The sequence below is a fragment of the Myotis yumanensis genome, unplaced genomic scaffold (genome assembly GCF_028538775.1).
Source record: "Myotis yumanensis isolate MYYU_CA2020_CCGP unplaced genomic scaffold, mMyoYum1.0.hap1 SCAF_7, whole genome shotgun sequence".
Lineage (NCBI taxonomy): Eukaryota > Metazoa > Chordata > Mammalia > Chiroptera > Vespertilionidae > Myotis > Myotis yumanensis.
This window is the reverse complement of record NW_027223758.1, coordinates 64,294,701-64,321,179: the sequence shown is the minus strand read 5'-3', so window position 1 is coordinate 64,321,179 and position 26,479 is coordinate 64,294,701. Positions and strand designations below refer to the sequence as shown.

Genomic DNA, 26,479 nt, shown 5'->3' with positions numbered 1-26,479 from the left:
CTTTTCTATGAAGAACCATGAATAGAAAGGAATCCCCTTTTCCTCTCTCTCTTCAAGGTCCCTGATAATCATGGGGAAACAAAGTCATCCAGACTGATATTCAGTGCAAGGAATGGATGCCCCACCAGCAAAGAGGAGGCATCAACAGTCAGAGCCCTGCTTGCTCCTCCTGCCACAGTCAGGAGGCCTGAAGGTCTTCTCCAGTGTGCGGGCCCACCCAGTTCCCGAGGCCACACCTACCAAGGCATAAGAGCTACACAAACAGATGTGGGAAAGCTACACACATAGGGTGGAATCAGTCTTGTTGCCCTAGGCCCAGGGGTGGGCAAACTTTTTGACTCGAGGGCCACAACGGGTTCTTAAACTGGACCGGAGGGCCGGAACAAAAGCATGGATGGAGTGTTTGTGTGAACTAATATAAATTCAAAGTAAACATCATTACATAAAAGGGTACGGTCTTTTTTTTTTTTTTTTTTTTTTTAGTTTTATTCATTTCAAACGGGCCGGATCCGGCCCGCGGGCCGTAGTTTGCCCACGGCTGCCCTAAGCCAAGTGTACAGAATGCCCCAGTGGTTCCCCTACAGGCTGGTGTTCCTCTCTTGTGATCCCTCAAAGTTCATATGAAAAGCTGAGCTAGAGTGTGGTTCTTCTTTAAGTAGGAAGAAGCCTATACTTGAACATGACTCTTCACCCCTAGAAGCTCAAGCACCCACCTTCAGCAAGAAAACGTTTATTTACATCTGGTGGTCTGCAAACCAGCTGTTCCCTCTGTCTCTCCATGGCAGTCCCCATGGCTCAGGTCTCTAAGATAGGGACAGACGGACCCTGGATGATTTTACCAGTGATGTATCTGACTTTTACTTGGCAGAATTTGTTTTATTTTATTTTTCAATTTCAGTTTACATTCAATATTATTTTGCATTAGTTTCAGGTGTACTGCATAGTGGTTAGATAATCATATAGTTTACAAAGTGCCCTCCCCCAACGTTTCTAGTACCCACCTGCCCCGTACACAGTTGTAACAATATTATTGCCTAAACTCCCTATGCTGTACATTACATCCCCTTGACTATTCTGTAACTACCAACTTGTACTTCTTCCTCCATTCACCTTTTCACCCAGCCCCCCAACCCTCCTCTACTCGGACAATCACCAGTCTGTTCTCTGCATTTATGAGTCTGTACTTTACAAAGTTTTATAGTGGACAACTAGCCATTCTTAACCACAGTCCTATTTATGCTTTCTCCACTAAAAACTGAAGTTCACAAAAGATTGAGTCAATTTTTTATTCAACTCTAAATTAAAGATACTCCTGAAGAAGGTTTAAAGTTAAGCGACTAGTCAATTAGCCAACTAATAGTATTAAATCTTACTTATATTTACACATTTCTGAATCCTTCAACAGTTCAATGTGTTGCAATCTACAATACTCTATTAACCCCTTCCAACACTGTAAGAGTTATCACAAATACTATCATATGCCTCACAAAATCTCTCATTCAGTGTATCCATCTACACAATAGGAGCAAATGAAAAAATAAATATAATGTGATTTAAGTCCCTAAGAAATAAAGTATTATATACTCTGGAACTGAATTATTTTACTTTTAGAATTCAGAATAATATAATAAAAGCTCAGTATGTTCAAAACAACTACCTAACAGGTCTAGTGTTGGAACCCTAAAAGTAATGTGAACAATACCAAGCAGTGGAGCATTCTGAGTTGCTGCAGAGCCCGGGTTCCTTATGAAGTCCAACTGGGTTTCTAAAAGCCCCCAACTGCCAAAATGTCCAAAGGCTGGATGCTGCTGTTTCCACAGTGTCTTAGTTCTTCTGCCAAAGCTCTGTTCTTGTTTATTTTTTCTAGGTGGTATTTTAAATGCTTCTAAGGAGGACAATTGTGTCAGTAGTTATATCATTACTGCTTTGTTAGTGTCACCAAACAAAGGACAGAAGGGATGAGCAATTGCCAAGGTTGGTAGGACTGCTATTACGACCCTTGATTCACGTTATAGCAATGGTTCCTAAAGCCTTTTTCCTTTGTAGTCACAATATTGTGCAATTCCGTTATGAACCCTTTTTTAAAAAGTATTGAAACTGTATTATTTCGGCAATGTTTTAGTGTGAAAGAGCCAAAGTTCTACATCTGGCCCTATCATCGATTAAATTTTCCTTTGCTGTGAACTTGAGGTAGTTTAGTGTAAATAGCTCTAATATGGGTGGCCAAAGTAAAACTTTCAATTTCAGTAAACTCTTATCCTTTAAACAGATATGGAATAGGCTTTTATTGGTGTAACTTGAGCTAACATGATGAAAGGTGGTTAAAAAGAGATCATTTCACTTTAGTTACCTGAAATTGAGGTTGAGGCATTTGCCTATTTTATTCTGGGTTATATTTTTTGTTGAAGAACTATGAAACTGTTATGTTTCATCAATTAAAAAGCCCCACAGAACACAATTAGAACTGCTACAGACATATATCTTCCATTCAAAATGTGAGAGGAATCTAAATTGATAATTATTCCCATTCCACCTTCTTCATGAAATAGAGTAATTATTTGGGGAGATAATAATAGCAATACCTGGTCATTTATCTGATGGCTTCTAGGTCTATATTAGATTTTCTAAAAAACAAATGATTAAACTAAAATGAGCTATGCAGATACATTTTGCCTTAATCTCTTTGACTCCTTTGCTAAAAAGTTTTTTCTCTTCATTAAACCAATGTCATCAGTGTTTTTAATCTGATCTTCTATTAATTATTCTTGATTGCAGAAATTTCAAATTACTAGCATTTTCTCTGAAATAAACATTTAATTGTCTTATTTTAACTTGGACTAAGCCCATTCCTCATAATAAGTTTGTCCATTCACCCACATTAGGTTCCATCTAAAATCAGAATAGGAAGAAGAAGAATTTAAGAGCCCCCTCCATAATGTAAGAGCAGATGATGAAAATGTATGAGCCTACTCAACAAAGTCATCACAGCCAAGGCATGAGACAAGAATGTAACAAGTATACACAGGCCAAGAGTAGATAATTTATCCAAAAGATGTCCCCCACCACCTCCCCCTTACCTTCCAAAGTGAAGCAAGAATTCATTTTTCACATCTCCATATCAGATCCAACCCAGGAGATACAGAACACAAGACTGATTTTATCCTTACCTTTGATCATGTATTAGTAAAGTAATATTCATTAAAATGCTTTTGTGAAAGAAGATAGATTACAAAGCTTTTTAGTGTTCCCAATTTCTAATGGCAGAACATCAACAGTGAAATCTTTCCAACTGCATTTAGAGATAGGGCAAAATTCTTTTTTTCCCCCAGCTTTATTTTGGGGTATGACTGACAAATGGGGTGAAATTCTTAAACGTACTTTTGAGTAGTTATAGGAAGAAGGCAGGATATTGGGTCAGGGGATTTTGAAATCAGGAGTTCACTAGCCAAAATCATGCAAATTGAAGGCTGGCTATAATATGCACTATTTGGGGTAGATTTTTAGAAGGTATATACAAGAGTGAGGGTGAGTTGCAACAGGCCTAAGGCATCCAGGGATAGGCAGGAAATACTTTGAATCATGGGTATAACAAGGGGGAAAATCTCTAAAGTTGCACTGATGGATTAAAAGGATACACAGTACTGAATGTTAAAACTTAGCAACTGTTTTCAAGATAAAAATAGTTCCGGGGAATGGATGATGGTGATGGTTGTACAACAATGTGAATGTAGTTAATGCCACTGAACTGTACACTTACAAGTGGTTAAAGCATACTGTTTTCCATAGAGCAACTGTACCATTTTTCATTCCCACCAGCAGTACATGAGGGTTCCATTCCAAACTTTTCATGTTATGTATATTTTACCACAATTTTTTCCAAAAGAGGAGCAGAACATTTGAGAACCAATTAAAGATCAAAAACTAGGTAACTAACAAATATCACAATACTAAGTGGTAATAAGTTCTTTAATGAGAACTCAAAAGAACTCTTGTATCTTGCAAATCACTAAAAAACACTTCACAAACCCACACAGACCCGTGAAACAACTTTCTTTCAAAGAATCTCAGTGCATTTTCTTATTTTTATGAAATTAATGGGGGTAGTGAGATGAGAAGTAAGGTGATAGGAAGTACAACTCTGCCCAGTCACTGTACTGGGTAAATGCAGCTCAACCCAAGTTCAGAAATAAAGAAAGCCAAAAGCATCATTACTCTTGGAATATAACAGCAGGTAAAATATTCCATCAGACCAGAACCTGCATAATATGTAGCAGCTTTGCAACTTTTAAAAAGTAACTGTACACAGACAACAGTCTGGTGATTACCAGAGGGTAAGAAAGGGTGGGAGGAGGTAAAAGAGAGTCTAAGGGGACAAATGGTGATAGAAGGAAACCTGAGTTGAGATGGTGAACACACAATACAATATACACATGATGTATTATAGAACTGTACATCTGAAACCTATGTAATTTTATTAATCAATGTCACCCCAATAAATGCAATTAAAAAAATAAATGCAGCCCTAGCTGGTTTGGGTGAGTGGATAGAGCGTCGGCCTGCAGACTGAAGGGTCCCAAGTTTGATTCCAATCAAGGGCAAATGCCCAAGGTTGCAGGCTCAATCCCCAGTAGGGGGCATGCAGGAGGTAGCCGATCAATGAATCTCTCTCATCATTGATGTTTCTATCTCTCTCTCCCTCTCCCTTCCTCTCTGAAATCAATAAATACACACACACACACACACACACACACACACACACACACACATATTAAAATAAATGTAGCCTGGGGTTGCAGAGTTTTAGAATGAGTCCTCCCCGCCCCAATGCCCCATCTCCAAGCACTGCCTTACTGCCCTGGGACATAGAGAAGTGACCGCTGTAACTGACAAGCCCAGCAACACCACGGCTTCCCTAGCTAAACCTATGGACTCAACAGAAAACCTTCTGTCCCTGAGTGGAATATGCAGCCCAGGCAGCGAACAGCACTCCTGACCTGTCCTCCTCCATGATCACTTTGCAGCTACGATGCCTGGTATTTGTAGATTATCTGTACACTTATTCAGCAACCTCATCTCCCAAATATGACCAGCCGGGTCAGAGTGACAGTGCTGAGGCAGAGCACCACTGAGCAGCCACCAAGCCCACAGCACGCTGTGAGAGCAGAGGCGAAGCATTCGCTGCCTGACGTTTCCTCCTCTGTCCTCTGGACCAGCATGTCCCTGACTTCACTATCATATTCCCCTCGTGCAGAAAAATGTAGAGAACCATGGCAAAGGAGGTCCCAGGGGAAAAAGTGGGAGCCGATTTATTAAATTTCAGGCTGAAGCCACGCAGATCCCAGACACCCTGTGTGCAGCAGGCGCCTCTCCCATGCACCGAGCTTGCAAGGTAACCAAGCATCCCCAACACAAAAACAAGAATGATATGAAGTTCAACAAGGAAGCCTGCAAAGAAAAACCCAATAGGAACCTGAGGAGCCCCCTCTTGCGCTGTCAGACCACACAATGCATAACTGCATCCGTCTCCTCCCTGGGCCTGGCCTGGCCTCTGCCATCCTGCCCAGGTCTCTCTCTCCCACACTCCTGACATCTCCGAAATGATTTTCCAAGCTAAATGAACTTCACATCTCATGCTCCACTGCAAACATGCTTCACCTCTTTGGAGGTCAAAACCTTACTAAGAATCCCATTAAATCCCTGGCTTTCCCTGCAGACACAGGCACAGTTTCAAGGAATTCACATATGTCCTGGGTCTCCTGGGGGTTAAAAACTCTGTCCCAGTGGCTGCCTCCTTCCTTTTCCTTTCTGCATTGATTCTGAGAAACCCTTGGCAGCCTACCTCTATTTGCAAGAATTATGTAACTACAACAAAGTTCAAGAATCCATAAGGACGCTTTTTGAAGGGTTGGCCCATCCACCCCACTGATAGCAAGATTCTAAGACAGTGATGGCGAACCTATGACATGCGTGTCAGAGGTGACACGCGAACTCATTTTTTTGGTTGATTTTTCTTTGTTAAATGGCATTTAAATATATAAAATAAATATCAAAAATATAAATCTTTGTTTTACTATGGTTGCAAATATCAAAAAATTTCTATATGTGACATGGCACCAGAGTTAAGTTAGGGTTTTTCAAAATGCTGACACGCCGAGCTCAAAAGGTTCGCCATCACTGTTCTAAGAGGAGGGCGTCTCAGATAGACTCAAGAGGTCCAGCCAGTCTGACACAGAGCAGCCCTGAAGGGCAGCCCCCACTCCCAGATGATGATTCCTGCTCTCAGTGACTGCCCTCGCACAGGGACCAATGTGACTTTGTGGGGACCGCTGAGACTCAGTCTGTTACAACTGGCATCGGTTGCCATAGGCAAGTCATCACAAGAACCTGACCTTGGTAAGCACATTTTACACTTGAGTGCTGTTCATCCGGGTGACACCACGCGGGGAGCGGGGAGGCAGGAAGACAGACAGAGACGCTGCCAGAGCCTGCTGCCAGGCACTGCCCCCACCCACAGGCTGCAGGAGCTGCCTCGCCCACACAGAGGGACTGAGCCCACAAAGCCAAATTTTTGAGCTGCTGCTGAGAATCCCATAAAAAGCAGTGCTATTTCTAACCTCCCGCACCATGGAAAAATACACACTCCACCAAGCAACCCAAAATCTCTGAAAGGCTTATTTTTATACTCTTCCCCACGCCCCCCACCCCTACTTCCCCCACAAAAATTTTAGGTGGAAAATTTGCTAGCTTTTTTGCAGTTTGACACTACTGTGCTAGGCCTCCACTGATGTGGCTACTAGCATGTTTGATTTTAAAGCGAAAAGTAAAAAGGAGTTTTTCTAATACAACTCTGAGTGTCTACTTAATAAGAAAACAATATAGTCCTATAACAGGAGGACAGAATCCAACAAACAGGCCAAGAAAACTTCCCCGGTACCCAGCCACAGACAGAAATGACAGCGGCCACAAGTTCCTCTTCCCGGCCTGTGAAAGTGGTGTTCTACCTGCTGCCGTCCCCGGTGCACTGCTGTGTTTCCCTAATTCAAACACGGCACAGAGCATCCCTGACGCCCTTGCTGACTTGCAACTTTTCACAGTGCACGCTTAACCTTGGAGTTGAAGAATGAGGGAAAGCAGTGAGATGGAGCTCAGATCCGAGCCCCCGATGCTGCGTAGACATGGGCCGGCTGGAGGGAGGGTAAATGAGGCCTGGAGAACCCTTCTTGTTGGCTCTCAGAAGCCAAGGGGGACCCTAAAACTAGTCTCCCTAGGATCCACCCCACCCACTGGGAACCTTGGCATTACTTCCCTGATGACAACCTGGAAGGTGAGAGGCACCGGCTCCTCACACGGATGGGACGTCTCAGTCCAGCCTCTGAATGCTCTCAACCTCACTGTAAGGCACAGTCTAAATCCTCCTTCAAGGCTGGGAACCCCCAGCAGAAGTCGGTCATTTATACCACAGCTCGGAATGTGTCTGTTTGACCGCATTTTCATGGTTTAACCTATTTAATTGTACACTACCAAGGACACATCCAGAGAAAATAAGCATTACTTTATGTGCCGCTGTAGACATCAGGGACTTACACTCAAAGGTGGCACTTCTCCCAGCACCACTGATCCTCTTTGACTTACCTTAAAAGTTTAAATTTAATGCAAATACAGGAAATCCAGGTCAGGGGTGCATTATCTATATCTAAGGTTATTTTTTTATTCTTTTTTTTTTTAATTGATTTCAGGGAGGAAGGGAGAGGGAGAGAGAGATAGAAACATCAATGATGACAGAGAATCATTGATCGGCTGCCTCCTGCATGTCCCCCACTGGGAATTAAGCCTACAACCTGGGCATGTGCCCAGACCAGGAATCAAACCGTGACCTCCTAGTTCATAGGTTGACACTCAACCCCTGAGCCATGCCGGCTGGGCCTAAGGTTATTTTTTAATTGCTGGAGCATCTCCCCACAGGAACCACAGGTCTCAGGCTGATTTTCAAATGGCTCCCGGGTCCTCACCATCCACTTCAGGTCCCTTAAGGACCTTGGGGGAAAACAAAAGAGAGGTGGATTTTCCCCACCTAACCCTTTCTTGTCTGTGCTGGGAGCCAACCAGTTCTCAGTCTGAGGTTTCATTCTCTCATGAATAGGACAAGAAATCGTGCAAAAGCTTGAACAATGATTTCTTCACCTACATTCAGCAGCTCTGTGCTCAACTGAGTCACAGCACCAGCACTCCACCACAACTAACAGAGCGATTATAAATTCCAGGACAGTCAGCTCTAAGAACCTACTTTACACATGCAAAGTTCTTAAAACATCTCAGAATCCCAGTATGAGCTTGAAAATGACCTGAGCCCTGGCCCATGTGCACAGTGGTAGAGCATCAGCCCACACACCGAAGGGCTCAATTCCTGATCAAGAGCATGCACCCCGGTTGCAGGTTTGCAGCTTTGATCCCGGGCCCTGGTGGGAGCACGTGCGGGAAGCAACCAATCAATGTGCCTCTCTCACTTCTTTCTCTTCTCCTCTCCTCTCCTCTCCTCTCCTCTCCTCTCCTCTCCGCTCTCTCTGTCTCTCTCTCCTTCCCTCCCTCCCTCCTTCCCCCATCCCCTTCTAAAAATCAAGATATCCTCGGGTGAGGATTAATTAAAAAGAAAGAAAGACAATGACCTGAGAAGCACAAAGCGGCGTGCAGTTCTGCAGACAGGATCTGCTGTCTAACTGCTGATGTTCAGAGGAGCACTGTACCTTTGTATTTAAAATCCATATACAGTAATGTAGCTAGAAAAAAAAAGTTTTCCATTACCAATTTTGAAAGTTGCTTAAAATAGCTGACAGAGGCAGTAACCCCATATATGAGGGAAATCAGGTACTTATGTAATTTGCAAGAATTATTTCTACTTTTGTTGAAATTTTGTAAATCAAGCTGTACAGTCCTTAGGGGCATAATCCAGTGGTGTATTTAGTTATTCACTAAAATTCTACTTGAAGACAGTTTTAGTGTTTGGTGGGTAGAGTCAAAGAGGACTATATCTGAGATGATGAAAGAGAAATTAAAGAGCGCCCACACTCTCTGGGCCCTGGTAAAAATGAGAGATCACCTCCACTTAAAGTTGGTGGTGGGTGTGCCAAGTTATGGAAGAAAAAGAGCCCAGCTCATCAACACTCTCCAAGCCAGGGAAGATAAGGGATCCTCAAAGATCACGGCGTCCTGTCACGTAATCAAGAATCACACGAATGGGAAGTATTTCATCCGTCACTATGCATCCGTGAGGCGCGCAGCCCGAATGCGCCATGAAAGCTTACCACCCACCCTGAGCGAGCCCACTGAATGGGCTCCAAGCCTTCCAGTGTCTGGTAGGGAAATCCACTCTGGAAAGAAACACGTGAACTGCACACACGCGGCAACGCAGAGGAACTGCACCCAACACTGACTGAGAGTGTGGTGTGTTACATGCCGTGTGCTCCTCAGCACCTACAGTTTTAGGAAGGTTCCAAACTGTGAAAACTCCATTTAAATTCAGGTTTCCATGTGCCTCAATGAGAAAGCACATTAAATCCCTCCTGATTCGCCCACTGCCTCATCTAGTTCCAACAGCAACCACAAATAAAAAGGCTAAATGAGCCTCCAGGAGTGATCTTCATTAATTCATTTCATTTGACAGAAGTTGTACTGAACTCCTCCTGTGTACCAGGAAGTGTTTTAGGCCCTAGAAAAAAAGAAATAAGTGGGGGGGGGGGGGGGGTCCTTGACCTTACAAAGCTTACATTCTAGTAAGGGATTTAGCATAAACAGTGAGTTACACCTGGCACATTAAAAATTTAGGAAAAAGTTACGCCTTACATTTTAGAGCCTTTCTTACTTTCCTGAAGACTCTCAATATTTCTCCATTTGAGGCTCCCACAGCCTGGTAATTGGGCAGAACAGGAATCACTAAAATCCCTTAAGAGTTTGAGAAAAATAGAGGCACAAAGCTGTGAAGAGGCACGCCTCAGGTGAAAAGCTGGCGCGGGCAGGCTGAGGGGGGCAGGATGCGCCTGGCACCCTCCTGACTGTCCCCACTGGGGCTGGCTCCAATGTAGGCTTTGAGTCTGAGGATGTCCAGAGATAACCAAAACACATAGGGGTTATCGAAGCTTCTAGTTCCAGAAACCCCAACGCCCAGCCACTTACACCCCACCCTCCAAAAACATAAAACCAAATGCAGCAAATTAGGAGGTCAACCCCCACTTCATTGCACAGACCATGTGTACTACCGATACAAAGAAAAATCTGCTCACTTGATGTCACAAAGCTGAGAGAAAGGAACTGACATTTATTTAGTGTGTGTTATATGCCAAGTGCTGTATTAAGCAGGGTGGCTCATTTATTTCTCATGGCAACCATAGTATTATTCCATTTATGAAGTAAGAAACCAAGCAAAACAAAAAACTTAGAATGAGAAATAAAGAATCCCTTGTGTCTGGGCATTAAATGCTCAAGCTCAGCAAAATAGTAAAATTATTTTTCTTCAGGTATTTTAGTAAATCTAGAAATATTTAATATATATTCCAGCCCACTGGAAATATGCTTATGTATTCAACAAAAAGGTCATATTTAATCTGGTATCATACAACTTTCCTCCTATCAGAAAAAAACTGCTAGTAGTTTTTACACCTATAAGTTGGTGCAACTTTCTTGAGAAGAACACCATCTCAATGGTTAGTGCTGGGACAAGGTCTGCTTCACAAACATTATCAAAAGGAAGAGTCTGGCCCTGGCCCTTGTGGCTCGGTTGGTTGAGCATCATCCCATGGACCAAGAGGTCACTGGTTCAATTCCTGGTCAAGGCACATGCAATTCCTGGTCAGGGGCACATGCTCGTGTTGAGGGGACATGCAGAAGGCAGCCAATCGATGGTTTTTCTCTCTCCCTCTCCCTTCCTCTCTTTTTCTCTAAAAATCAATTTAAAATTTTGTTTTAAAAAAGAAGAGTCTTAAGTTCTACTCACCTTTAAGCTGTATGAAAACGGATTTCAGTTCTTGAAATGGTCTTGTAAGTGGATGATGTTACAAATGTAGAACTTGAACTGCTAAAAGGAAAAATAAAGAATTTCAGCGAACCATTTCTTGGTTTCACTTAGTACATCCCCTTCCCCAAGTTCCAAAAAATATGTGAGGACTGTCACAATTAAAGGCACAAATACAAAAATGAATAAATTAAGAATACAAAAATAAGCATCAAATATTAAAGAAAAGGAGGAGGGAATTTGAATTAAAAATCTGGGGTAAGAGATGTGACTGAAGTGGGAACAAAATCTCCCTGTCGTCAGCTCTCCAGCAGCCACAGGGGCACCGAGTTCTCATCTTCCAAGCAAAGGATCCACACTTGTTCTTCTGAACACACAGTCCTCTTCTTCAATGAGGGGCCACAAACAAATAATGGATGATGTCCTAATTGGATTTTGGGGTTGTTTTTTTAAAATCATAAACATTCTAACTATGGCTGTGAAAAGACCATTCTCTTTCTTAACAATCCAAATTATCTTGCAAACACAGAGATCCACCGATCCTTCATGGTAAAGAAAGGCAGGTCCAGCCCCGTACCTTTTTCCACCCATGAAATTCATATTTAATTTTGTGAGAGCAACACCGACCCCTGCTTAGTGAAGACCTAGCTAGGGTGGTAACATCCGTGATTCTATCTACAAGGCTGTCTTTACACCTGCCCTTCACTCTGTTAGTAGAACGTCCTCCACTTAGTGCTCCAGACTCTGTCCACTTCCAGGTCACACAATCTGTCACCAGCATCCTCATCCCAACTTGATAAGTAGACTCTGTGAGCACTAAGCCATCCAGGTCACATCAGGTGACCACCTCATGCCTTACAAAGCCGTTTCAGGTAAACTCAAGTCAGCTCTGCCTCAGATACCACGAGCACCTCTCAGCCCGCCGCCTGCCAATGAGGAGGATTCCACTCCTGTCCAAGGTTGAATAAGCCACCATCTGTCCAGCTTGTGTGCTGCAGTGTACTCTCCAGGAGACTTGTCCCTCAAAGCGTGTTCCTGCCATATGCCACTCCTGAGTGATCAGCCAATGCTAAGACATCCAGATTTTAAAAATGACTACGTCTAGCCAGAGGATACTGTGAGATTCCGGTGGCGGTCCACCCCAAACACAAGAGCCGAACACCTCACTATTTTTGTGTAACTCCTTCCTGTCAATATTGTGAACCTACAGGCATTATTTTCTCCGCCTGTTTTCTAACCACTGAGGGAAGAAAACAATCCACCTCTGATTTGCCAGATAACAGATTTTATTTCTCAACGGGGAGTGCGCTTTCATCAGTCTTCCTGGCATTTAAATCATGATCAGATTTCTTGGGAACACAAGTCAGTGGAACAACCAGAAATGTACTGAGGTGGGCAGAATTCTAAGGTGACCCCCAACAGGTCACACCTTTGTATAATCCCCTCCACCTGAGTGCAGGCAGAATTTGTGACTTGCTTCTAACCAACAGAATATGGCAAAAATAATGGGATGTCACTCCCTTCATCCGGTTATGCTATTTACCACTCCACTTCAGCAGACTAGACAGTAAGACTCACTTTCTGGAGTTAGAGAAGTGAGCTGCCATGTCATGACAGGGCTTGTGAGGGAGCCACATAGCAAGGATCTGAGAGCAAGCCCCCAGCTGACAGCCTGCAAGAAAACAGGGACATCAATCCCACACTTACAAGGAAATGGTATCTGCTAGCAACTTGAATGAGCTTAGAAGTGGACTCTTCCCCATTCACACCTCCAGAGGAGAACACAGCTGGGCCAGCACCTTGGCTGCAGCCTTCTGAGATCCTGAGCGGAGAACCAACTAAGCCATACCCAGACCCCCGACCCATGGAAACTGTGAGGTAATATAGGGTGTCCCAAAATTCACACAAGATTTGAATTTGTGTGAGCATTAACAACAACAACAAAAAATAAAAGCCTAATTTTACTTGGTTTATTGAATCAGATTCTAATATCTGTTGCCCTTTGATTTCAATCCCTTCAATTTGATAAGCATTACCAAGTACCAATTATGGCCCAGGAGCAGGGACAATGAAGACCAATGAAGACCATGGCTTTTCGTATGTGCCAGCAAAGCCATGGAGGCCATTTACCTGATGTGCTAATTGCATACATAACCCTATACTGTATACTTTATGAATCAATAAAAAATTTACAATTTTTAATTATAAACCTATGTTTTCTATCAAAATTACTTCTTGCGTGAATTTTGGGACACCCTATATATGGGTGTTGGTTTAAGCTATAAGTGTATGGCAATTTGTTACATAGCAAATAATTTAGTAACTTACTAAATATGGGGATATATAACATATATTTGTATTAAATACATACATAATTGTACATCAGAACAACCATCTCTACCGGCCTCATCCAACCATAAATGAAACTTCATTTATCCTACTTGACTATGAGCAACTTGTGGGCAAGAACCACATCACCATCTCCCTGGCATCCCCAAGATTTTGCAGAGTATGTGGCACATGGGAGGCCCTTAACATTTTTTTAATTAAGCCAAATTAAAAGAGTTATGATTTGTCAATCTCTAGTTACTACGATAAGGCCAAAGCAACAGAATTCATACAAGCCCTCCGGGCAGAGCTTAGAACCTCAAAATTAATTTCCAAATGGGTGGAAGACACTTAGCCTCATGCTCTATCCCAAATGATGCAAACACAATTTTCCAGTACTGGTTATTTCATTTTACCTGTGAATCTCAGTGAGCACTTAGAAATGTTATTCACTAATGTTTTTGTTTTTGTTTTGGCTTTTTCCAAAAATCCTTGCCACTTCTCTGGCATTCTGCTATCTCACAGCTAAAGGTTAAACACAAAAAAATTCCCTAAGAAATTTTTTGAAGTAAGAATTTGTGACTCATTCTTAATTCTCCATTCATATCAATAATTCATTCCCAATCAAAATGGAAACAGCTGTACAAGTCAAATTTTTAATTCTAAAACAAACGTTAACCCAACTTCTTGACAACCTATTTCAAAAGTCCTTTAAGATTTTTCTATTTTTAAGCTGATGATTTTTAATTCTTTTAAGCAAGATTTTTTTAAAATCTCTGTTTAAAGTTGAATGCATAAATATACTGTTTCTGTTATCCTTAAGAGATAAATTATTGTCTTTTTATTTCAAAGAAGATTGTGACTAACGTTGTGTTTATTTTAGATTTTGAAAGACCTGATTTACTAAAAGGGATATTTTTAAGTATTCAAATCAGTTAAATTACTTAAGAGAGTTCAAAATAAACACTTCATTCATAACAGAAACATATCATGCTCTCCTGAAACCTATATTCAGGATCTTATTATATAGTCCTATTCGCACATAAATCACTCAGTAAACCTGAACGTCATCTCCAAGGTTTATCCATCCCCTGGTGCTCAGTCTCTCAGGCAGCAGTTCTCAAACTCAAGCCAAGAAAAACTTAAAAACACCAGTCCCATGACATACGAGGCAGAGAATTTCAATAAACTCGCCTCTTCTTCCCAGCATAATTTTAACTCTCTTGAGCCCATCTCTATGTGTGAAAATAGCCAATGGCCCACAGCAGGGAACTGGAGGGTCACTGAGATGCCTCCCCGTGCAGAGAAAGAAACAGGCCCAGAAGATGGACCCTACCCAGTTCCCTTCACCCTCAGTTCTAGTAAGTGCCTGCCTTTTCCATAATCTCACAAAACACAGGTCTTCACAAAGTCCAGTGCTGCAAGGAAAAGAAGGCTGAGTGTTAATGCTATGCCCTCACAAATGAAAGCAAGCCTTCAGAAGAACTGTTCCCTTGAGAGAAGGGCACTGAAGGGAATTAATAAGCACAGGGGCTCACAGAGGTGCTGGCAGAGGTCCTCTCACACCCTTGGCGCGAAGCATTTGAGGAATCTACACATGGCTCTTCAAAGTGATAAAGCGTGGTCCTGTGCACGATCTCACTAACCCCAAGCCGTCTCCTCAAGGCCACGTTCCTGACACGCTTCCAGCAGCTCACACGGCACTGCAGGTTCAGTGGCTGCAGTTTGGGAACCAGGGACTGGTGAGAGGCAGAGCAAGAAGAGGCGGAGTGCAGGTATTCCTGAAAAGTAACACACAACAAGGACCTGCCTCCACCCAGAAGGGGATATATGAATGGCAGGTGCTGGGAAATCACAAAGGAAGTGAGGCACATTTGTTCTCAATCTTCAGAACGTCCTCACTTCCTCTTTAAGGTGAAGGAAGACACGTGTTCCGCACAAAGGTTACGAGAGAGACCTGACCGCATGCTTCCTTCCTTTCTCTGACACAGGGCTGGCTCCCACTGGGGATGGGGTCCCGTGAAGTGCAGCCATTGAAAACACCATGACCTCTGGAGGGAGACAAGAGGAGAGAACCACTTGGCGGACATTTATAAACTGGGACAGGGAAAAACACAAACGGAGGTAATGTACTTAACGCTACAGAAAGAGATCAAGGAAAACAGAACACACAGGTCTCCTTCCAGAACCATGTTTTGCTTTACAACATCTTTCAGAAATGTTGTGGTGTTCCTTAACAATGGGCCCACACGCAGGAACATACATGCATGGATTTTTGTGTCAGATACATTTTCTTCTCTTTTTGGCTTCTTTTCTTTTTGTTAATCCTCACCCAAGGATATTTTTCCATTGATTTTTAGAGAGTGGAAGGGAGGAGGACAGACAGAGAGAGAAACATCGATTGGTTGGCTCCCACACGCGCCAGGAATCAAGCCTGCAACCAAGGTACGTGTCCTTGACCAGAATCAAACCTGGGACCCTTCAGTCCTCGGGCCGATGCGCTATCCGCTGAACCAAACCGGCCCCGTCAGGTTTGGCTAGGGCTGTCAGGTACATTTTCAAGACACAAAATGCATGTGTGCATTCATTCAACCCATAAATGCCACAGTTTTCGTTTTGATACTTTCTTTCATGGAGCTGACTTGTTTCAGAGTAAACTAATGCCAAGAAATGCTGACCACAGGTGTGTCTTTGTGGCCCAAGGATCGGCTTCCTCACGAGCTGAGACTGGCCTGAGGGACCCACAGGAAGCACTGCCAGCAGCCTCCCTGCAGAGCCCAGCATGAGATGCAAACCACCGGTACCAGGCGGCCACACGCAGGGTCTGGCCGTCGGGCCTCGACCAAGGGCTTGACAAGTTGCTTCTTAACAAAGCATCAGAGACCATTTCTTGGTGCCTTTCAAACACTGAGGGATGCACGCAAAGAGGGTGACTTTGAGCAACTCCCAGCAGGCACTAAGCCGGAGGGAAGGAAGGAGAAGGACCCCAAAGCCAGATGTTGTCTATCGGCTGTCTGGCTTACTTCCCAAAATAGAAAGGAAGGACCTCTTCAAAGCAGATGCATTCTGTTTCCTGGTAGAAATAAAGCGTTGCGACAGCCACGCCCACAAATCATCTCTTCTGGAGCACAGAGAACTGGCCCTGGGGCTTTCCTGGTGTACAGTCGAAGGGATCGGACTCTTCAAAGACCTGGCCCCCAAAAGCTCCTTGGGGGGCACATCTAATGGATGAAGGCAGTCCAGATGGACTCACACACACACCCTCTTGGCTAGCGCAGGACAGAAACAGCCACCGAGGTCTGAGCTGACAAGACAGCAGGGCAGGGCGGCCAACAGACTTTCAGAGAGAAGTCCCCATGCCAGGGCCCTTCATGCCCGGCCTCGCCCTTCAAACAAGAAACTCTTCCAGTCAGAGCAAAAAACAGTCCACCTGCCTAAAGCTAAACAACAGACAGGTTTCCTATCTTCCTTGCTGGTTTGCATTGAGTTCTTCATGCTGCAAAGTACGGCAGTTCCATCTCCCAAGCTTAATAAAGGCCAGAACCATCTATGAGGAAACTAGGACAAGGCCACCCTCAGACAACACTGTGCTGCAACCAGCACCACAGCCAAGGTGCGGCCCGGGCACAAGGGCACGCATGCGCACAAACACACATGCTCAGGGGCATGACAAACCTTAAGATGGGAGAAGCAGATGTTTCATAGCATAAGATGGGGGGTGGGGGGTTGAGGGAGAAGGAGGAGAGATAGTTTTTAACAAAGTTGGAAAGAGCACATTAAGGAAATAACAAAAAAGGGGATGATTTATTTTAAGTGATATTCAAGTCCAACAGTGACCAGTCTCCTAGTTACTTCCAAACTCAAGGGAAAAAAGACAAGACTGACACCTCCACAGAAGATCACAAAGTACTTAAAAGGGATGAAAAACTTGACAATTTTTCTAAGACATCAAGATCCTTTTTCGTTCCTTAAGAAGAAATACTGTCTTGTTTCCCAGGCATCATGGAAGGAGTTCTCGGGGTCAAATTATACTCTAAAAAAAGCATACTACCACACATCCAAATGAAGATGTTACCATATCTGTATGAGCCAAAACGGGAATCAAATACTCAGTCACTGTGACAGGAAGTCCATGCGCACAACTGGGCCATTGAAAGGTAGAGCCACAGACACAGCCTGGCCTGGATTCAAGTCCAGATCCACCACTTACTGCCTACAAGACCTCAGGCAAATCACATCAACTCTGAACTCAGCAGCTAACAAATGAAGATAAGGGGAGCCACACCAGCCAGGCCACCCTTTTGGTCTTTTCCGTGAACACTCCACAGGCAGAGATGAACATGGACGCTGTGGAACCACACTGGCAGATGAGAGTCCTGACCCCCAAAGACTGGCGCAGGGGAAGGCCACAGCCAAGACTTTTCAGGAGCCACAGCAGACTCAGTCCCAGGCTGGCAAAGCAGCAATGTTTTTGAAGACCCGTTATGTCTCAAGTTTCCTAGCACATACTATCAGAAACTAAAAAGGACTTAAGTTATTTCTATGAAAACCCAAAACTTAATATGGGAAATAGAGCAAACATCAATAAGTCTGTGCTGTTAGAAAAAAATGTCAAGATTGGTTTTCATAAGCCAAAGAAAAAAATTATCAATATTTTATTGACCTTTATTAATATTTAACATTAAATATAGACCCAACTCTCCATTTCTATAAGAACTTCTAAGAGAGTTGTTTCTATGTGCTGAGTCCCTAGTACTGTGGTGGGTGAATGCTAAATGCCAGGAAGAGACCAGAAAAGTCACCACGTCACGTAAGGTGGAAAGAAGAAACCAAAGTAGGTCAAAATCCACACTCAAACTCATTCAACCATGCAAACCACTGGCAGGTTGTTATGTGTGCCCACTAAGTGCCAGATACGATCCGGGGTTACATCAGCAAGCACAATCAGGGTGGACAGTCCAACAATAAACCTACTCAACAGGTAAATGAAGCAATTTGCTCAGAAGTGGTAAGTGCCGTGTAGAAAGGCAAGAATAGGGCAGGGCAGGGGATAGACAGTGCAGGGTGGAGGGAAGCTGTGTTGGAGAAGGCTCCCTGAGAAGGTGGCATCTGAGCCAAGGCTGGAAGGAGGCAAAGGGATGGACACATGGGTATGTGAAGGAGAAGTCCAGGAACAGGAAGCAGGGTGGCTGGACTGAGTGAATGAAATGACGTGAGGCAGGCCACAGGGAACCCATGGGCTTTTAGACAATGGTAAGGACTTGGCTTTTACTCAAGAGAAATGAGGAGCTACTAAGAGAGTCATGCATTCATTCAATAAGGATTTACCGGCCCTAGCTGGTTTGGCTCAGTGGATAGAGCATCAGCCTGCAGACTGAAGGGTCCCGGGTTCGATTCAGGTCAAGGGCACATGCCAGGGTTGCGGGCTCAATCCCCAGTAGGGGACATGCAGGAGGCAGTCAATCAATGATTCTCATCATTGATGTTTCTCTCTCTCCCCTCTCCCTTCTGCTCTGAAATCAATAAAAATATACTTAAAAAAAAAAAAAAGATGCCCAAACCGGTTTGGCTCAGTGGATAGAGCATCGGCCTGCGGACTGAAAGGTCCCAGGTTCGATTCCGGTCAAGGGCATGTACCTGGGTTGCGGGCACATCCCCAGTGGGAGATGTGCAGGAGGCGGCTGATCGATGTTTCTCTCTCATCGATGTTTCTAACTCTCTCTCTCCCTTCCTCTCTGTAAAAAATCAATAAAAAAATATTTAAAAAAAAAAAAAAAAGATTTCCCAGATGCTAAATATGCCAAGCCAGATGCTAAAGACACAGGAAGAGGAAAGAGGTTGAGAAAAGCCAAAAACTGGACTCTTCAACCTTCAAGAGTAGCTAAGTAATCGAGAAAACATGCCAAGCCTCAGATGGGAACCTGGAAATGAGCATTCTATGTCTTAAAGGCTGCCTCTCCATGCTTTTCTTACACATAGATATTGAACGTTTACCACGATTATGCCAAAGATACAGAAGATCCTAAAGTTGGCTAAATCAGCAGTAAAAAATCAAAGCAAGTTTAAAATACCCCTGGCGGGTATGGTTCTTGCAGTGGTTCTCAACCTTCCTAATGCCGCGACCCTTTAATACAGTTCCTCATGTTCTGGTGACCCCCAATTTCATTGTTACAAATTGAACATAATTAAAGCATAGTGATTAATCACAAAAACAATATGTAATTATATATGTGTTTTCCAATGGTCTTAGACGACCCCTGTGAAGGGGTTGTTCGACCCCCGAAGGGATCGCGACCCACAGGTTGAGAACTGCTGGGTTAGAGCTTCATCCTGTACACCAAGAGGTGGCCAGTTCAATTCCCAGTCAGGATACATACCCAGATGTGGATGTGATCCCCGTCGGGTCATGTGTGGAGGCAAGCAATCAATGTTTCTCTCTCACCTCTCTCTCTCTCCCGCCCCTCAAATCAATTTAAAAAATTAAGTTCAAAATCATTTTAGTTTTGACTAAAACTAAATATTTAAATCTATCAATGGCATTATGATAGCTCTATGGTAACAACAATGGCTGAAAAATCATAACACTTTATTTCCCAACATTTCTGAATGGCAGAATGTTTACTATTCATTAATATGTAGGCTACATATTTGTCATTTGGTAAACTGACCCAGTAATAAACATATATGCTTGGTCTTCCTCCTCCATTAAATTACATGAACTATATCTTTTACCACTTTCTCTGTAACTCCCCATAATACTAATCATTTTGTATTTTCAAACATTTTTAATGCAACACATACCCACATACATATATATAAAAGTACATGTATGCATATATCTTTATATACATATATACCGAGTTGTAATATTAAATATCTATATGTACATACACATATCACATGTAAAACATTTTTAAAGCTTCTAAAAACAATCTCAGCCTTCCTATGTGAACTATAACCTATCTTCTCTTCTATTGCAGATCACTTTTAAGTGCTGTTTGTCACCTACTAAGGTGACTTCATGGACCACCAAAGAGTTGTTACCTGCAGTTCTGAAACACTGGTCTAGGCACTTAAATAATTAACAACTGCTAATGAATGATTAACTGCACAACATCGGCTGTCTCCCCCTTTGTCCACCGATCCTCCCAGCCTGTAGAACAGAGCAGACTCTACTCTACTAGTGAAACCCTAGGGCATCCTGAAGGATGATCCTTCCCAGCACAGCCCTCAAGCCTCGTGGAGAACCAGAAAGCAGAAAGGAGCCACGTGTTCTCTGCTGCAGCAAAACAGAACTCACTCCGCCTGCACGACCCATGCATCAACTTTTCAAATAGAGTCCAGGATCCAGTCCTCTGAAGTAACTTAATGAAAACATTCTACTGCTCAAGGATTTTGCCTTTGGCTTTCACGGCTTTGATAAACTTGTAAGTGGTCATTAAAATAGGTCCAGTATAAGCACTGCTTTACACTCTAAGGCAGGACAGATGCAGACTCGGCAGGTCTGCAGTGAGCCCCAAGGTTCTGCATTTCCAACAAGCTCCCGAGGGGGTGACAATGTGGTAGTCCAGTAACAACGCACAAGACAGCCCTCGGTGGTTTATGGATCAAGGTACCCCTTCTCAGACTCCGCTAATAATGTGTGTTCAGATGCAGAGCAGACCCCTCAGCAGAGAACACCAGGAATTCAGGTGTTTAGGTGACATCCACAAGCATGTCCACGTGGGCTTCGGCTGATGGCAGCCCAGCAGTGATGGCGATGGAAAGGGCCATCTGGGACGAGTAGAGGACAGCACCCAGGCGAGGGAGTAAAGAAACTCAGAAAAGAAACTGACTTGGAAAGCAGGACAAGGCCGGGTGCAGAACCTATACGCCATCAGAGGATGAAGAGAGGACATCTATTTGGAAGTAGCCCCTGTACCACAAACTTGGATACAGTGAGCCACGTTCAGTCAAATGAGCTTATTAGGGCTCCCACAGGATGGAAAACATATATTAGTGATGAAACCATCATTTTAAAAAATGTCCATCTATCCTATCTTCTTTGAAAGGAACACAGAGGCTCCAGATATTCCCATGTTAATTGAAAATAGATACACACTTATACTACCTCATCAGAGGTCAAGTTCAGAACACAGTGTCTGATTGTAAAGACTGTTATTAGCCAATTTCTTATATTCCGTTATGTCACAGTTTTTATTGTGTTTTTAATAACCTCACTCACCCCTCTTCATACTTTCTAAGAATAGTGATTTTATGCCATTCTTAGAAAGCATTTCCCGGCATCTCCTACATGAGGTCACCAAAAAATAACTATTGGAGTTGAAATTCTACCCATCTGGAGGCCACTATTGACCAACTAAAGTATGGACATGCCATTCTACATGCTACTGAATTAATAGAGTAAAAATAAAATCCCAGAAAAGGCGAAACCTACACTCGGACAGCCTTCTCTCATTTGAAGTCACGCAGTCTCTCCTCATTCTTATGGGTTTCATTAAACTAAGAAGCACAGAACACACTGTAAACCGATTTGCAAGTTTCCATACTTGCTGCCAAATTTCCACTTCTGAAAAACTAATTTCAATTTTTTTTAAAAAAAGAAAAAGTAAAACTAACCTTCTAGTTCTTCACATGGTCCAATTTATCTAGAATGTAGGATAAAAAGTTGGAAGAAAAATCAATCCTTGGTAAAATAATGCAAATGTTAATTTATTGTTTTTATTTTTTAATTTGCTACATTGTCTCAGAATCATTTCCTCCTCTGAGATCTGGAAAGTTTTTAAAACATGGACACTGCCAAACAATGACCTTGTTGTAAGCCAAAGTTTAGCTATTTTTAAGGAATTTACTACCTTTTAGCTAAAGGAGTTCTCATGAAAATCCTTCCAAACCACTAACTTGGTAAGAATTTTTACAGGTTTACAATATAATACTGCATAGCTTCTAAATGTTTCAGGGTTTTACTTTGTGCATGACTTCAGTCTTTAAGAAGGCAGTGCAATCTAAAATTAATGACCCAGGTCAGAGAAAGGGAAGCGAACAGGGGAAAAGCCATGAAGTGACTTCAGTATAGCAACGCTACAGGGGAAGATCAAGCTATGAGCGCAGTATGCTTCAGCTGCTAAGTACTAGACAGAAGAGTGATTTTGAAAGCATAGCATTTTGCAACCACTGGCTTATTAAAATATCTCCCTTCCTTTGTGTCAACGGTAAACTCCGATATGCATATGGAGACCAATAAGCACCATGTTTTCAGATCCTCAGATGAAACTAAGTCCCACTTAGCCGGAATCCAAACAGCAGGGTCATTCAAATAACTGAATTTTTGTGAGAAGGAAAAGAATTATAACCACGAGACCTCAGCATGCAATGGCTGCCTGGAGCAGGAGGGAGAGCGGGGAGGAAAGAAGGGTCAAGCCAAGAGAAGAAAGCAAGAAGAGCCGGAACCGGTTTGGCTCAGTGGATAGAGCATCGGCCTGAGGACTGAAAGGTCCCAGGTTCGATTCCGGTCAAGGGCATGTACCTGGGTTGCGGGCACATCCCCAGTAGGAGGTGTGCAGGAGGCAGCTGATCGATGTTTCTCTCTCATCGATGTTTCTAACTCTCTATCTCTCTCCCTTCCTCTCTGTAAAAAATCAATAAAAATATATTTAAAAAAAAAAAAAGAAAGCAAGAAGAAAGGGACCCAACGGGAGAGGAGGGTGAAAGAGGAAACTGAGGCACAGGAAAAAGTATGGACTGAGAGGGAAGGCACAGAGTCAGCACCATCTGCAATCCATCAAGAGATACGAAATATCCTGCCATAAGATCATAAAAACAAAGGAAATCAGTATAACACTGAGGTCTTCGCCTAAGAGGAAAATCTCTCTCCATACACATCGCGAAAAGTACAGGAATACAAAAAAGCTTAGTGAGAGAATGCACGGGTCTGCACATTACTTAAATCAAAGCTCAGAAAAAAAACAGTGACTCACAGGCTGTGTTAGTTCTCATCATAAGGCAAGCTGTTACCATGGGCCCCAGGTAAGCCGCTGGACAATGCTCACGGGTGAGGTACCATGCTAGTCCAAGTGAGGTTCCCGTACCTCGGGCAGGCGTCAGCCTCCCAGGGAGCAATGGACGAGAATGACCAGTGAAGAAGCCGAGCTGCATACTGCACCAGCAGTACACGGCATGAGGAGCTGGAGCTGCGTGAAAACAGACAGTTCCTCTCAAGCAGACGTGCTCTGCACGGGTTGTTTTTATTTTTATTTTATTTTATTTATTATTTTACTTTACTTTTATTTTTTTATCCTCATCTGAGATATGCTTACTGATTTTAAAGAGAGTGGAAGGGAGAGGGAGAGAGAGAAACATAGGTCGGTTGCCTCCCATGCACACCCCAATCATGGATTGAAGCTGCAACCTAGTTTTGCGCCCTGATGGGGAACTGAACTTGGAACCTTTTGGTGTATAGGAAAACGCTCCAACCAACTGAGCCACCTGGCCAGGATTGCATAGGTTTTTTTAGAAAGTGAATTATCATGCATAGGCTATCCTCTTGAAAAAGTTCAAAATCCTGACAAAACTGCCCTCATTCCTCTCAAATCCCACCACAACATGTGACAAGAGGAGTTGGTGCTACTGGTTTCAAAATAAATAAGAAAGAACACTCTTATGATAACTGTTAATTCTGCAGGCCTGTGCACACACATGAAACACATACACAGACACACACACACACACACACACACACACACAACTCAGATGACTGGAAGTAAAGTTTTCAAAAGTGTCAAACATTTCTCTGATAACTTAAAAGTGTATGATGCCCTAACCGGTTTGGCTCAATGGATAGAGCGTCGGCCTGCGGACTGAAAGGTCCCAGGTTCGATTCTGGTCAAGGGCATGTACCTGGGTTGCGGGCACATCCCCAGTAGGTGTGTAGGAGGCAGCTGATAGATGTTTCTCTCTCATCGATGTTTCTAACTCTCTATCCCTCTCCCTTCCTCTCTGTAAAAAAAAAATCAATAAAATATTTTTTTTAAAGATTTTTTAAAAAGTGTATGACTACACAATCTTGTGCAGAAAATGTTTCTAATACATTTAATCACTTGCCCTTTCAAGTGAAAGTACATTTTGCAAATATAGGTATAACTGAAGACTGCTCTGTAATTATAGAAGTCATCTTTATAATTCAGAATTGCAGTCTGAGAATATTTTTACCAACCTCCCCCTTGCCAAAGACGCCCTGTTGAGTATAGCCTAGACCTAGGCAGAACTCAGAAAATGATGTTACAACAGGAAGAGATTTCATGTGAAAGTGGATCTATCACTGGATTAACATAGAAGGTTTTCAATCTCATTGGAAGATAAAAATCACAACTTTTAGTATTGCTCTTACTCAGAATTCTGTTCATTTCAATTCTACACCAAGGCAGCAACTTGCCACCCGGGGACACTGTGATCAAAACTATAGCTCACACCCTGAAAGCAACTCCAAGATGTGGAGTGGGGGACAGGGCTCCAGGGATGTGACCAGGAGTCCGGCCAGAACTTCAGGGCTGGGTTCCCTGTAAACCAGCTTCCTTCCCTCCATGTATAAGCTCTCACCAGCTGCCATCCCAACATGAAAGCCACTTCAGCAGCTTTTCTTTGACCTAAGACGATCCTTTTGCCAATTAAAAAACAACTCGTTCTCAGCCAGTAGAATTCCAGAACTGGGGAAGGCAGCCATCAGAGACCCTCAGAATTCTTTCCACCTCTGGACATAGAACCATCACACAAGAAAGAAAAGAACAAACAAAACCCTGAGTTTGGTGCCTTCCCCAGTTTGCGGCATGCACTTAGCCATCAGTACTGAATCCAAGGCACCAGGCTTTGTGCAGGAAGAATAAAGCATATGCCTCGCCCTCAAGGAGTCAGGGGTCTGCTCACGGAAATAGAGCCGGTAGCAGAATGATTTAACTATTTATAGCAAAATGGCCTTTTGTGTTGCTGGGTCCAAAAAGGGGGTGGGTAAATGCTGCTCACCACTTGGCCTACAGAGCAACTACAGCAAAAGTGTTTTAATTCTTATTAAAACACATACTCCTGGGCACCATCTCAGCTTCCCTGAGTAAGAATCTCTTGGGGGGCGGCGAAGGGGGGCTCTAGGAATCTGGATTTTAACAAACTACTCAATTCCTAAACATACCAACATTTGAAAAATGTTTGAGTTTAGAGGTCTACCTATGTGAGGGAGAAAGGAGGCTTCGTGTTCAGAGGCTGCAGGAGAAGAGCTGGAGGAGATGGAGACAGAGAGGCAGGCTGAGAAGGCTCCATGGCGGATGGAGCTCGGAGCAGCTGAGCGAATGTTCTCCAGGACTAGGAGGGGTGGGGGCACCCCGACCCGCGTGACTCCAGCAGACTCTGACTGGGTACCAAGCAAGCACTTGATTCATGAGTAGACCACCAATAACAAGGAAGTGGGTGCAGTGTGTGAGTGACAAGTCCTGGGCTACACACTCCATCCTCAAATGACTGCTATGAGCTGTCTTACCTTTCTTGGTGGGTCAGGGTTCAAATGAGATTTAATTGCTCTGGAAAAATAAAGAGATGAGCCATGCCTTGCTCCTAAGTGCCATGGAACAATTCATTCCTGTGACACATTTCAACAAGTGAAGATGAGCCCAGAAACACCTCTGTGAGTGACATCCATGCTAACGGAGGAGGGTGGCATTCCAGACACAGGTGCTGGGAAGGGGTTGGTCCGTTGGGTGTCACTAGAGAAACGGGATGAAATGGGGAGCAGTGGGAGAGGGGGCTGGAGACAGAGACCCAAATCAGGCCACTGTGACCCTGTGGCCACACAGGCAAGTCTGGCCTTTACCTTTTGAAGCAAGGCAGTGGCAGGCCAGCTGTGTGGACTAGGTAGCTGGAGAGGTGGTCCTCAGAGGGCAGGGTCCCAGATCAGGGGCATCCGCATCCCCTGGGAACATGTGATGAATGCGCATTCTCAGGTTCCGCTCCACACCTACCAAATCTGAGGAGCCCTCCAGCTGGTCTGACACACACTGAAGTCTGCCCCTCTGCCCTAAAGCACAGGGAAGAACCTGTGGGGATGGGAGAGGAAAAGCAGAGGTCCACGGCAGAGCAATCTGTCCAGAGGCTGTTGCAAAAGTTCGG

At 43.6% G+C, this 26,479-nt stretch overlaps 1 protein-coding gene across 6 annotated transcripts in view; it reads right to left on the bottom strand.

Moving 5' to 3' along the window:
* The window catches only part of LDLRAD4 (low density lipoprotein receptor class A domain containing 4), a 337,040-nt gene that overhangs the window by 266,869 nt on the left and 43,692 nt on the right, over window positions 1-26,479 (bottom strand). For 3 of the 6 annotated variants that reach the window (XM_070420714.1, XM_070420716.1, XM_070420715.1), the window contains exon 2: window positions 10,985-11,065. The gene's annotated coding sequence lies outside the window, so the exon portion shown is untranslated. Of the gene's footprint in view, window positions 1-10,984; window positions 11,066-14,868; window positions 14,888-26,479 lie in introns of those variants that run through there. The other 3 variants (XM_070420718.1, XM_070420717.1, XM_070420720.1) reach the window with 2 other exon arrangements.